We start from the raw sequence: 14,522 nt of genomic DNA on the forward strand, positions 1-14,522 counted from the left end.
CTGAAGGCAAGGATACATACACTTTCTTTGCTGGCGTTTTCCCCTTCAACCCTACGGCTGCAGCAGCCAGAGAAAAGCACCGCATCCCAGACCAGAAGTTTGCATGGCATGTCCTACCCTCACCTATGCTGCACCTCCGTGAGGCCCTCCAGCCACCTGCCCTTCTCTGTGCTACAGACCCAGTGCCCACACCTACCCACGCCGTGCCGCTCCTTGTCAGTTTTGCGCCAGGGGGCCATGGCTAGACCGGAGCCTTGAGAACCTCCTGTTCTCTAGTGGAGAAGCTGACTGGGGTGGCTAGGCTCCTTGCAGGGCCCCACTTCCTTCCTCTTTTTAAACTCTCTCTTAAGGTCCGCCTTCCCCTCCTCTGGGTTCTTACTGTCTCCTCCCTCTTCAAGAACTCCAGTGGGGACCCACGATTTTGCCATGGGCTAGAAAGCTGCCCGCAAAACTTGGAACCCACCCTTAATTTGTATATTCCCCAAGTAAGTGGCTACAAGCCAAACAGGTATTAAAGCCAACCCAGACGACAAGTGCCCTGACTTCTGAACCTGTTAGTGACTGATCTTCGTGGGCTGATCTTCATTTCTCTGTGATTCGGTTTTTCATCTGGAAGGCAGGACATGAGTGCTTCCTCCTCCATGTGCTTTTCGTGGGCATTAGAGAAGACCCTGTCACAGCAGGTGACACACTGGAGACCGAGAAGTCATTTCAGTTAGCATCTTTTTCTGCTCCATGGACCCTAGGGAGAATCTGATGAAAGCTTAGGAGACTCCCCTCTAACACTGCTCAGGCACATCACGGGCTAACGGTGCCAGGAGGTCAAGGGCACCCTCATCACCAGCAAGAGCAAACAGGGAAAGGCATACTAAAGGTGGCTCAGACAGACATTTCCCCACAAAAATCTGAATTTTGCTTTTGGAATAGACTCTATCTAAAAGGGAAATATCTCTAGGGATACAGTAATCCAAGTCTTCTTGAATTTTCTTTCTTTATTATCATTTCCCATAACCCCTTTCTGCCCTACTCCAGAGACATTAGGAACGACTAGGCAATATCACCACTGACAGATAGCTAACACAAAATAACAATTTTCTTTCATTTTAATTCATTGACTTTTCAGTTTTTCTGACAGCACAGTGCATCTGTTAAATTCACAGTCTGTGAATTTTTCCTAGGAACACATGAACTCTCTATTCATGACAAATAAGGTACTAATGACAGACCACAGCAAAGACTCCTCTCAAGCCTAGGTTAGCAAAACAAACTTCTTTGGACTTGCCTGTAAGAGTACAGTGAAGGGTTACCTACAGAAGCATGGATGACCCCCAAAACAGCCACATTACTAAAATGTCTTACCTCAAGCATGGAAGACCACTTCCCTGCAGCTGAAGAGGCAGTCTCTTAGGTTAATCTAACTCATGCTACATACTCTGTCACCTCTCAGACTATGAGACTATATACACCTGGGGCAGAATTACATACAGCTGCCAGGGAGACACAGAAAGGAGTGGCTCAAAGACCAGAAGAGGTTCTAATGACTCTTTATAGTCCCTTGTCAACCCAGATACATGGAGGAGAGCCTAGGCCCTCCCCCAAATGTTGTGACAGACTTTTGATGATTCCCCCATGGAAGGCCTCACCCTCCCTGGGGAGTAGATGGAGGGTAGGATGGGGGGTTAGTGGGGAGAATAGGAGGATGGGAGGGAGGGGGGATTGGCACTGATATGTAAAATAAGATTGTTTCTAAATTAAATAAATTTAAAAAAGAGAAAGCATTTCATTTAGGGCTCACAGTTCAAGAGGGTAGTGGAGTTCATGATCACCCTGGCAAGGAGCCTGGGAAAAGCAGGAAGAATAGGGCTGGAGCAGTAACTGAGAGCTTACATTTGATATACAAGCATGAGTCAGGAGAACTAACTCAGACAAGCATGGGTTTTTGAAATCTCAAAGCCCATCCCTAGTGACACTCCTCCTCCATCAGGGCCACACCTCCTTATCCTTCCCAAACAGTTCCACCACTGGGGACCAAGCATTCTAACACATGAGCCTATGGGGAAAATTTTCATTTGAACAACCATCACAATACACACAAACACACAAACACAATACTCTCTCTCAAACACATACACATATATATGCACAAATAAATATATGTATATATATTCATCCTTAGTTCAGATTGTGGAAGCTTCCTTGATATTGCCTTGATATTGCCCATTGACTTTCAGGAATTGAAAGATACATCTGAGTTTATGGGGTGGGCTGAAAACACAAGCTGGAACTAAGAGATATAATTACTTCTTTGTTAAGGACACCAGCCTTGCCCTTAAAGCCTATGAACCGATTGGGTCAGAGCCACCTAGATCATTGAAAATCATATCCTTTAAGGCCCAATGAATGTGAGGGCAAACATTTTCTGAAAGAGTCCAGATATTAAATATTTTAATCTTTGCAAGAAAATTCAGGGTGCTGTGAAAGTACTTACACAATGACAAGCATATAATTCTATCTTACAGTAACAGTCAATATCTAGAAGCCAATATAGGAGGGAGGGTTGGAGAAGACCAGGATTGAAATCTTTCCTGCTTACCTATGAGTTACTTTATACTATTAACTGTTATTCTTTTTCAAAGTTTATTTTATATGCACAGGTATTTTGCTTCATGTATATATGTACACATGTGTACAATGCCTATGGGGGACCAGGAGAGGGCATCAGTCCCCTTGGAACTGAGGTTATAGTGATTGGGAGCTGCCATGTGATTGCTGGGAACTGAACCTGGGTCCTCTAGAAGAGCAGCTAGTGCAGTTAATCCAGTGGTTCTCAACCTTCCTAATGCTGCGACCCTTTAATACAGTTCCTCATGTTGTGATAACTCCATCCATAAAATTACTTTTGTTGCTACTTCATTACTGTAGCTTTGTTACTGTTAATTCATAGTGTAAATATCTGGTGGTCTTAAGTGACTCCCGAGAAAGCACCATTCAACCCCCCCAAAGGGTTGCAACCCACAGGTTGAGAACCACTATCTTAGATGGTGAGACATTTCTCCAGCCCTCAGTAAAATCTTATTGCTAATGAGCACACCATTGGGCTAGCAATGGAATCTATCTCAGTCATAAGACTAAGCTGTCAAAGTCCTCATGAACAGTTCACAATGCATCTTCCATACCCATCAGAACATATTTTTTAAGAACATCAAATATACACATAGGCTATGATGAGGTTCTAGCTCCCCTCTATGCTTTACTTCCTGTTTCCTCTGCCATTTCTTATCCATTCCTTCCCTATACCACATACATAATCACCCTGAACTAGTGACTAGACAGTACTCTCTGAAGACTCTTAAATATGCCACAAAGAGTCTATAGCCTGGTTATTCTACCTTTCTTCCAGAGAGAATTCCCTTTCTTCTCCAGATTCACCTGTTCCAGGAAGCATTCCAGCAGCTCTCTCCATCTCCTAAATCCCCCCCCATAGTACCTACAAAAGCCATGCTCAAAAACTGCTCACTTCTCCCAGTCCATCTGGAGGTTAGCCTTGCTCTTCCTGCAAAGTTGCTGAGGTTCATTTTGTGTGTGACAACATCATCGTTGTCTGCCTATGATTGGCAGCAACAAAATCTCCCCCTAGAGACATTTATGCTGAGCAAATCCCGACACTAGCAGCTCAAGGCCAAATTGAAGGATGCCCTCTTTAAACAGTTATATTTGGTTCTCATAGTGGTTAGTATCTTTCATTGGAGGGGTTTTGCTTGTTATTTTAATGGAGAGGTTAATATTTTTTAGTGGAGGGGTTTCATCTAAATTTTGGCATTTCTGGTTCCTAAATAACTGTGGAGTCTGCCTTGTGTCAGAGTCATGGAGATCAAGTTAGCAGCCATCCTTCAGACAGCATATCCTCTGGTTCATCTCAGGTACAGTACTCCCCTTTCCCCCGAACTGAGTCCTCATTCCAGCTAGCCATGATTCTCAAGTGTATACATTGGCTTTATTTAAGGGCAGAACAACAAAACACTACTGTTGCTTGTGTTCCGTCAAAAGTGGAAAAATGAGAGAGACTAAGAAGATGCATGATGGGAAAGGGTGAGCACATTACCACATGTAGAGAAGAGGCTTAGATGTAGGTTTGTGTTGACAGAATACTTCTTTACCCTTTATTATTTTATTTTTAATTAGCTTCCAAAGTTTCCTTGTGGAATTTTCAGACACACGGAATTTGGGTAGTCCCCCCCCCAAACCCATGTCTCTCCCTCCCTTCAGATCCCCCCACTTTCCCCCATTGTATCCTTCCACAACCTGAAATCCCCATACTTTGATTCCTAACCCTGCCCACCTCTCCCCTTTAAAGTTATTTTTTCTTCTGTCATGAGCTTCCATCTAGTTTCCAGATTTTTGCCCATATTTACTCATATTTAAATTTACAAATTTTAACAATGAATAATTTTTTAAAAAATATCCTTTTCCTTATGTCTTAATGAAATTCCATAATGTATACGTTTCACATCTTCATTATCCAGTCACTTGGTGATAAACATCTAAGATGATCCCATTTTCTTGCTATTATAAAGCAGAGCAGCAATAAACATGGATCTGCAAATCTCTGTGGTAGGATGTAGAGTCCCTTGAGTACATGCCCAGAAGTCATATATCTGGGTCATATGGTAGTTCTATTTTTAGTTTTTTGAGCAACTCTACACTCATTTCCATAATGATTACACCAGTTTACACTTCCACCAACAGTGAATGGCGGTTCCTCTTTCTGGAATCCTCTCTAGCCCTTGTCATTTGTTTTCTTTATGGTCACCATTCTGGGTGAGGTGGAATCTCAAAGTAGTTTGAATTTGCAGTAAAAAATGGATGGAACTGGGAACATTATATTAAGCATAATCCAAACTCAGACAGAGCACTCCTTGAGCTGCCATCATGAACACAGTTTGCTGCACTGACTTGATGTGCTAAGAACAGTTAAAGGTGTTTTAGCATCCAGGGACTGCCGACTATGCATTGGACCAAGGTGGTGGGGCACAATGGTCAAAGATACTTTTCAGAGATGGTGTCAGGAGAATCATCCACAAAATGGATTTTGACACCACAAAATAGAGGTGTCAAGCCACAGCCAGACACTCAAAATAAAATTAGCTAAAACAAGATCAAAATCTACCTCTGTTTTGCATGTCAGTAATACCTTCCTGTGTATGTTGTTTGGGAGAAATTTGCTGTCAGGCTCTTCCTTTTGCCTTTGTAACCCATTTGATCTTTAGACTTTAGATTCTGAGGATTAAATTTAAACATTTACTACAGATTGTCTTTTACTAAAAATGTTTGGAATGAGAAATGTTACTGATTTTTTTCATGTTGACACACTGACAGAGACACTATGAGATTTAGTTTGTTTTTAAAATAAGGTCTTTGGCAGGCACCAGCTGGGTCCCAAATTTAAACAGAAAATACATTTGTGTTTCATATATACACAATTTGGGGGCAACACCATACAATATTTTTAGTATACTTGGATTTTGCTGCCTGACATCAGGTGTAGACTTTTCCACTTGTTGTACTGTCAGCATTCAAAAGTTTAAAATTTTAGAATATTTACTTGGGCTTTCAAGCTTTCAGATTAAGGATGTTCAACATGGGATTTTGCATGCCCATAGATCACTTTCCCCCAGTATGAGGTGTTGTCCTGCAGTTTGCCTCTTTCTCCTCTGTGTGGCTTTGTAGGGGCTTAGGGAGTGAAGGAGTTAGCCAGCTGCAATGGCCTTGTTTTTCTTTCCTTCCCATAATAATGGATTTAGTTATTTTTGCCTATTTATGTCATGGAAACCTAGGACATTGTATACAAGGCTCCCTGTTAAAGGGTGCCCTCCTCCGTCAGTGCATCAGAATACAGTCTTCAATAGTATTTGCTGACAGTGGTGGGGAACTTGAGACATTCTGAGGTTCAGAGTCCTCTGGTGTCTTGGTCCTCTGTCTCACATGGATTAAAACACTTGGATTTTGCTCTTGAGGATGCCTTGCTAGTCCACAGAAAACTTTCAATATGATGTCTTTTTTTAACAGAAAAAAAATGGTTATTAGGGTTCTGATAAACACTTCTCTGACACTGCAGATCACTTGGGTAGACCTATAGACTGAATGAGTCCCGATCCCCCACACTCATTTGCTGAAATCTTAACCTCCTTAACCTCCAATGCAATGGCATTAGAAAGTGGGGCCTTCAGTAGTTAATTTGGTCAGAAAGTTGGAGCCTTTCTGGATGGAACTGTGACCACAAGGAAATCCATTCTCTCTCTCTCTCTCTCTCTCTCTCTCTCTCTCTCTCTCTCTCTCTCTCTCTCTCTCTCCCTTCCTCTCTTCCTCCCCCCTTTTTCTTTCCACTTCACCATGTAAACACTGGTGGTCATATACAAAATAGAAACTTGGCCTTCATGATACTGGTTCACCTGGACCTTTGATCTTTAGTTTCTCAGCATACAGAACTTATGGATAATAAAGTTAGTTTAAACCACCCAATATAACTTGTTACACAACAGCAGCCTGACAGATTAAGACAGGAGCATTCCTATCAGGCACAATGAATATCTTCCCATTTGTGCTGCATTGCTTCCTATGTTTTAACCCAATCTTGAACACCTGGGACAAATCCTCTTGACCATGGTGTATCCTCTTACATACTGCTGAACTGTATTTGGAGATTTTTCCATCCACATTTCTTCTGAATATGCAATAGTTTTCTTCTGATGTAATACAGCAAACAATAAGGAAATGACAACTCTTCTACTTTAGGGGAAAATATTGAAAAAGATCAGTGTTAGCCATTCATACAACAAAGACATCTGTTCAACGATGTTCATAGCAGCACTATTTGTAATAGCCAGAAACTGGAAGCAGCCTAGATGCCCCTCAACTGAAGAATGGATAGAGAAAATGTGGTACATTTACACAATGGAGTACTACTCAGCAGAAAAAAAACAATGGAATCTTGAAATTTGCAGGAAAATGGATGGAACTCGAAGAAACCATTCTGAGCGAGGTTAACCCAATCACAAAAAGACAAACATGATATGTACTCACTCATATGTGGATTTTAGACATAGAGTGAGGGATTACCGTCCTACAATCCACACTGCCAGAGAAACTAGTAAACAAGGAAGACCCTAAAAAAGACAAACTTTGTCCCCTGGAGAAGGGGAAAGGGTCACCATCCCCTGAGCAAATTGAGAACATGGGAAGATGGGGGAGGAAGCTACAAGAGTGAGAAGGGAAGAAAAGGAAGGATGCAGAGGTCATGAGGAAGCAGAAATTTTGAGTCAGGTGTAGATTAGAAGAAAGGACATATGATAGGTAGGATTTTAGTTGGGGGGGGGTGGTAGAGGAGGAAGGGAGGGAGAAGGGAACTGGGATCTTCATGTAATTCAATCTTGTTTGTAATTCAAATATAAAAAAATTAAACTAAGACAGGGTGTTCGAAGAAGAAGAAGAAGAAGAAGAAGAAGAAGAAGAAGAAGAAGAAGAAGAAGAAGAAGAAGAAAAAGAAGAAGAAGAAGAAGAAGAAGAAGAAGGTTGAGAACCATTGCTCTAGACCAACAATGGATGCACCACTACCTGGATCCAATTAGAAAGGGGGCAACCTCAACTTTATATGCCATGCTTTGTTGATTCTTATGGGAGGCCTTACCCCATCTGAATGGAGACAGAGGAGGAGTGGATGGGGGAGTAGAAGGGGGAGAGTGAACAGGAGGAGAGGAGGGAGAACTGAAAAAAAAGATCAGTGTTAGCTCCTTTTACAATATTTGGTAGTTCATTGGTGAAGTCAAGTGGTCACGGAAATGTCTAGTTTTTTTTTTTTTTTTTTTTTGAGATGAGGTTTCTCACATACTCACATACTTCTGACTGTCCTGGAATTCCATATATAGACCAGTCTGGCCTTGAACTCATGAGATCTGTCTGCTTCTGTCTCTCAAGTGCTGGGATTAAAAGAGTGCACCACAATGCCCAGTTGGAAATTTCTAGATTATTGTAGCAATCTCTGTTAATCTTATACCATATTCTGATTTTCTAATTCTAAAGTTTGGTAGTTTAGTTTCAATGATTTAACAATTTCATTACTATATCCGGTTGATAAGTGTTCACACTTAAAGAAGCAGTAGTAACATCTTTGCTTTTATCCTTGTGTTGTATAGTTTTATGTCAATCTGACACAAGCTAAAGTCATTTGAGAGGAGGGAACCTCTATTAAAATAGTCCTTCATTAGATCAATCTATAGGCTATAGGCAAGCCTGTAGGGCATTTTCTTAATTAATGATTGATAGGGGAGGGCCCAGCCCATTATGAGTGGGGTCATCCCTGGACTGGTTGTCCTGGAGCCTATTAAGAAAGCAGCCTGAGCAAGCCATGGGGAACAAGTCAGGAGGCAGCACCCTTCCATGACCTCTGCCTCCAGGTCCCTGTCCTATGGAAGGCCTCACCATCCAGGGGGAGCAGAAAGGATATGTGATAGGTAGGGTTTTAGTTGGGGGGGGTGGTAGGGAAGGAGGGGAGGGAAGAGGGAACTGGGATTGACATGTTAAACAATCTTGTTTCTAGTTCAAATAAAAATAATGGAAGAAAAAAATTTCCCCTTGAGCACTTTAGATTTGCTGTATTTCTTAGTTTCATTGTTTTATCTTTCATTCATCTTAAAGTATTTTTAAATTCTTCTTTAAAGCACTTCTCTAGTGATTTCTTCCTTGATTCAGTGGTTGGTGTATGTTGTTTACATACAATATTAGGGGTTGACTCACGTGACTCCCTAGGGTTTCTTTAATTAAGTGCCAACACTCATCTGACTGGTTGCTTCCTGGTTCATCTGCTGCTGTGAAGCCCTCCATCACTTTCCTGAGTCTCACCCAGTAAGGCAGGTTCTGTTTTCTACAAGTCCTTGCCAGCCAATTGCCTGATTGTGCAGGACAAATAGACTTTTGGATCTGTGACCCTATCTAGCACTTTCCTCAGATGCCACTGGGGTAGTATTTTTAATCTAAGAAGGGGGGTGAATATTTACCCATATCCTTTAGGAGGAGGGGGGTCATAAAATCAAATCACTAGAGAAGTGCTTTAAAGAAGAATTTAAGAATACTTTAAGATGAATGAAGGATAAAACAACGAAACTAAGAAATACAGCAAATCTAAAATGGATCCCTATGAAAAAAAAGGAGGAAGTAGGGATAAGAGTCAGATCCCTTTTAAATATACTGTTTTGTAGACAATTTTGGATCTATATTTTACATTATAAAAGTGAAGTTATTGAGGCTGGTGAGATGGTTCAGTGGTTAAGAACACTTGCTCTTCCAGAGAATCCGGGTTCAGTTCCCAATACCCACATGGTGGCTCACAACCATTTTTAACCCCAGTTCCAAGGGGAATCTGACATCTTCTACTGGCCCTTTGCAGACATACATGCAGATAAAATATCCATCTACATAAAATAAAAATAAGTAAGATCCCCCAAAAAACAGAAAATAAGATATTTAAAAGTAATACCTAACCACCATACCCAGTGAAAGTTGCCCATGACTAATATTTTCTGTGGAAGTTGGATTTGAGTGTAGTCTAAGTTGTTCAGCCTTCATATTAGGATAAGTCATGTCACACTGATGTAGGACGTTGTACTGTATGCTGTGACTATATGTTTCTCTTATTGGTTGATGAATAAAGCTGTTTCTGCTAATGGACAGGCAAAATTTAGCTAGTTGGGCAAATTAAACAGACACAGAGCAAAGGAAGATGGAGTCAAGGAGACTTCGGGTAGTCACCAGGGAAGTGAGATGCCAGGAGATCACCAGGTAGCTACAGCCATGTGGTGATACACAGATTAATAGAGATAGGTTAATATTGTAAGAGAAAACTAGCCAGTAAGAAGCCTGAGCCATTGGCCAAACAATTGTAATTGATATTAAGCCTCAGAGTGATTATTTCATAAGCAGCTGCAGAGACCTTGTGGGTGGAGAGAAAACAGGTCCAGTGGGACCAGGTTAGATGAAAAGTCTTCCCTCTGCATCACAATTAAGATGTACAGCGCACAAGACACATTAACTCCCTCCTATCCACATTTCACTTAGAAGAGAAAACATAATTCATTTGCCATCTGTGTTCTAGGTTTCTAGTGGTGGTCCACTACGGATGGAATAAATGGGGGCTATAACATTTGACCCAAACAGCTACCTTCTCTTTTATGTGTGTGTTGCAATTGCACGCCTGTGTGGTGTGTATGTGGGTGTGTGCATGCCCATGTGTATACAAAGGTCAGAGTTCACCTGGGTGTTAATCCCCTGTCATTCTTCATTTTACTCCGTTGAAAGAGGGTCTCTCGCTGACTGTGTGGAGCTCACTATTTTTGGATAAGCTGGCTGGCCGGCAAGTCAGAGTGGTCCTTGCTCCCTTAAAGTGTTTGGGTTACAAATGTGTGTATACCAGTGTCCAGCTTTTTACATGGATGCTGAGCAACTAAATTCAGTTCTTCAGGTTTGCACAAGTGCTGTTACAGAGTCATTCCCCAGCCAGCAACTTTTTTCTTTTATACTAGATTTTAAATTTTGCTGTGCTGGCATCAAGCTCAGAGAAGTTCACCTTTTTAGTAATAATAGAGGGAGAGTTTGTTTCTCCCTCTTATTTCCTTTTTCATACACTTTCCTTTTTCTTCAACCCACTCAAAGCAAAGGCTGGACCAGTTTACTGGTCTCTGCAGCTCAGCCTCCTGAGACACTGCTCTGTTATCTGACTACAGGTTTCTACCCCTCCCCTTTTCAGTCTACATTTAATAAAAACTCCCACATTTTTGCCACCATCAACCCCATTTATGCTTCTTTCATTTACCCTTTTCTCCATGTCCCCACTTCTTCTCTAGCAACCCAACACTAATCACTAGTACAGTCGTGATTGCTTTCTGCATTGTTCTTTCCACAGTAACTGATATATTAGTACACAGGGTCCCTTTACACCTTGAGACAACTGGTGTGTAAGGAGTGATTGTTTTGAAAACAGCTGCTACTTCGTTTTTATAATGGGCTTCCTAATGGATAGCGGCTGTTGTTGCAGATAGTACTCCACTTCCAAGGCTGGGGATGGGGCCGGGTGCCCCAAACAGCAATCTAACAGATGACTCCAGCATTGAAATGTGCCTACAACCTAGTCTGTCCTGAACACTGCCAATGCATCCACTCAAAGAAGGCAACTTGGGAAAAGGGAGATAGAGACAGAGAAAGACAGAGACAGAGAGGGACAGAAAGAGGAAGGCTTAACTAACAATCTAACCCCAAGATGAGCAAGCCCCCCAAACCAAAGTACAAGTAACATAGAAAACCAAGACTCCTTCTTACCAATTCCAAAATAACTCCCAATGAGAGCAATGTAGATGAAACTTTAGAAGAAATTAAAAGAATAATCACAGATATGTTCAAGGAACTCATAGATAACGAATAAATTCCTAAGTGAATTCCAGAAGAAAACAAACAGCTGAATGAAGTAAGAAAGTCAATTCAGGATATGAAAATATAATTTAGTAAATATTTTAAAATTTGTATGGAAACACAAAAGACCCTGGATAGCCAAAGCAATCTTAAACAAGAAGATTACTGCTGGGGATAAGACCATACTCAATTTCTAGCTATATTACAGGTCGTAGAAGCCTGGTTAGGGTTTCTATTGTTGTGAAGATACATGACCACAGTAACTCCCATAAGAAAAACTTTTAATTGGAGTGGCTTACAGTTTCAGAGGTTTAGACCCTTATTATCATGATGGGACATGACAGCATGCAGGCAGTCATGGTACTGGAGAAGGAGCTGAGAATGGAAAAGAAGAGGAGCTACATCTTGATTCAAAGGCAACAGGAAGTGCACTGAGACAGTGGGTGTGGCTTGATCCTATGCGAGACCTCAAAGCCTGCCCAAACAGTGACACACTTTCTCCAATGAGGCCATACCTACTCCAACAAGGCCACACCTCCTAATAGTGACACTCTCTATGAGCTTATGGGGACAATTACATTCAGACTACCACAGAAGCAAAAACACAACAGGAAAGCAGACATGTAAATTAATGAACTAGAATTCAGGTCCCAGATGTGAGTCTGTGCAACTACAGCTACTTAATATTGGACAGAGCTGCTAAAAATGGATATTAAGATGATTTCTTCAACAAATGATGCGGGGAAAATCAGATATCTACATGTAGGAGAAAAGGACTAGATCCTTATCTCTAACCCTGCACAAAACCTAACTCCAGACCAAAACATAATTCCGAAAACTCTGAAACTGTTGCGGGAGGCAGTGCATTTCAACACTGAGGCAGAGGCAAGGACTTTCAGAACATGATCTTCATTGTTTAAGAACTGAGGCCAGAAACTGGTACAAGGGACCCCATGAAACTAAAAGCTTCTGTACAGCAAAGGAAAATTAATTAACTTAAGTGACAGCCTATGTAATGGAGTAAGATTGTTGCCAGCTATGCCTTCAATGGGGGATTAATATTAATTAATTAATTAATTAATAATCCAGAATATACAAAGAACCCAAGAAACTAAACACCAGGAAAACAAACAACCCAGTAAAAAAAATGGTCAAAGGAACTTAACAGTACTCAGAAGAAATACAATGGCCAAGAAATATTCTAACAAGTGTTTAAAATCTGTAGCTACCAGGGAAATGTAAATTAAAACTCTGAGATTCCAGCTCACACAATATCTATTATCAAGAGAACAAATGGCAATGGATGCCAGTAAGGTCATGGGGAAAGGGGAGCTCCTATTGGCTGTTGGGACTGTAAACTGGTGCAGCCCTATAAAAATCAGTGTGTGGGTTTCTTAAAAAGCTAATAATAGAACATTCCTTGATATGTACCCAAAGAATTCTATATCCCACTACAGAGATACTTGTACATCCATGTCCATGCCGCTCTGGTCACATTGCTAAGAAATGGTTCTAGATGGATGGATCAGTAGATGAAATTGTGGTACATAAATACAGTAACACTATACTCAGAGGTAAAGAAAACCTGAACTGTGAAGTTTGCAGGAAAATGGATGAAAAGGGGCAATACTACCCTGAATGAGGAAACCTAGATGATGGAATGCTTTTCCCTGTATACAGATTGTAGCTTTGACTTCTTAGGGTGTTTAATTTAGAGTGCTTATAGAGGCGAGGAAACTAGACAGGAGCCTGGGGGAGGTGAGGTAGAAACATTAAGGAAGTTTAGACCATTATCATCATGGTAAGGAGCATGGCAGCTTGCAGGCAAACATGGTGCTGGAGAAGCAGCTCAGAGTACTACATCTGGATCTGCAGGCAACAGGAAGAGCCATGTGACATGCCTTGGGCTTTTGGAACCTCAAAGCTCATCCCCCGTGACACACTTCCAACACGGCCACACCTCTTAACTCCTTTCAAACTGTGCCACTCCCTGTTGACCAAGTATTCAAATCTATGAGCTTATGAGGGCCATTCTCATTCAAACCACCACAGAGAGGATCCCCAGATTTTTTTGTCTCTTTTCAATGGGGCCACAATTGACTAAATCCCTCTTTTGTGCTTTCCACTATTAATTTGGCTCTTTTAACTGTCTTTACATAGGATGGGCGGCTGAAACAGGTCAGAGGTACAGGCTATGATCATTAGGACTGGAGATCTTTAAACAAGGATGGCAGTACTCTGGAGATGAGGAAGATTAATCCAAACCAAGGATGCACATAAAAGCCTAATGAGAACCTATTCCATTAAAAGCTTTTAAATCTATAAAACATGCTAACACTCTTTATCAATTAACATTAATATAATGATCACAAATATACTAATATATTGATGTGTTAAATACTTAAAACTTATAAATGAATGGGTTCCCATTAGGCTTTTATATATTTTTTCATAAATATATTTTTCATATATATATATATACACTCCATTTCATTGTAGTTTAATCTTTTTCACTGTTAACAATTAAGACCTTAGACAAGCAAGCTTTTACAGTCTTGGTCAATTTTTATCTCCAACATGGGGCTATCACACCTAGTTGGCAGGTATGTCCAGTTAAATGTAGTAATGCAGAGAGTGCCTGGCACATAGGATTTGCATGAAAGCTAATCATAATGAATTCTGGTGCTACAACTGTCGATTCTTAACTACTTAATGGTAGACTGAGTGCTTCTGTTTTGTTTTTGAAGATGTTCAAATAAGATGTTTGTGTGCTGGCTGGTTTTATGTCCAGTTGACACAAGTCAGTCATTTGGGAAGAAGGAATCTCAGTAGAGAAAATGGCCCTACAGATTGGCCCATAGTGCTCTTTCTTGATTGATATACCAGTTCACTATATGTGGTGCCACCCCAGAGTGCTGAAAGAAAGCAGGCTGAAGTCGTCAGAGGAACAAGCCAATAGACAGCACTCCTTCGTGGCTTGTTGGCTCCTGATTCCAAGTCTTGCCCTGCATGAGTTCCTGCCCTACAGCAACAGTCAATGATGGACTGTAGTGTGGAACTATAAGCTG

Source organism: Cricetulus griseus, chromosome 7 (assembly GCF_003668045.3).
Source record: "Cricetulus griseus strain 17A/GY chromosome 7, alternate assembly CriGri-PICRH-1.0, whole genome shotgun sequence".
Taxonomy (NCBI): domain Eukaryota; kingdom Metazoa; phylum Chordata; class Mammalia; order Rodentia; family Cricetidae; genus Cricetulus; species Cricetulus griseus.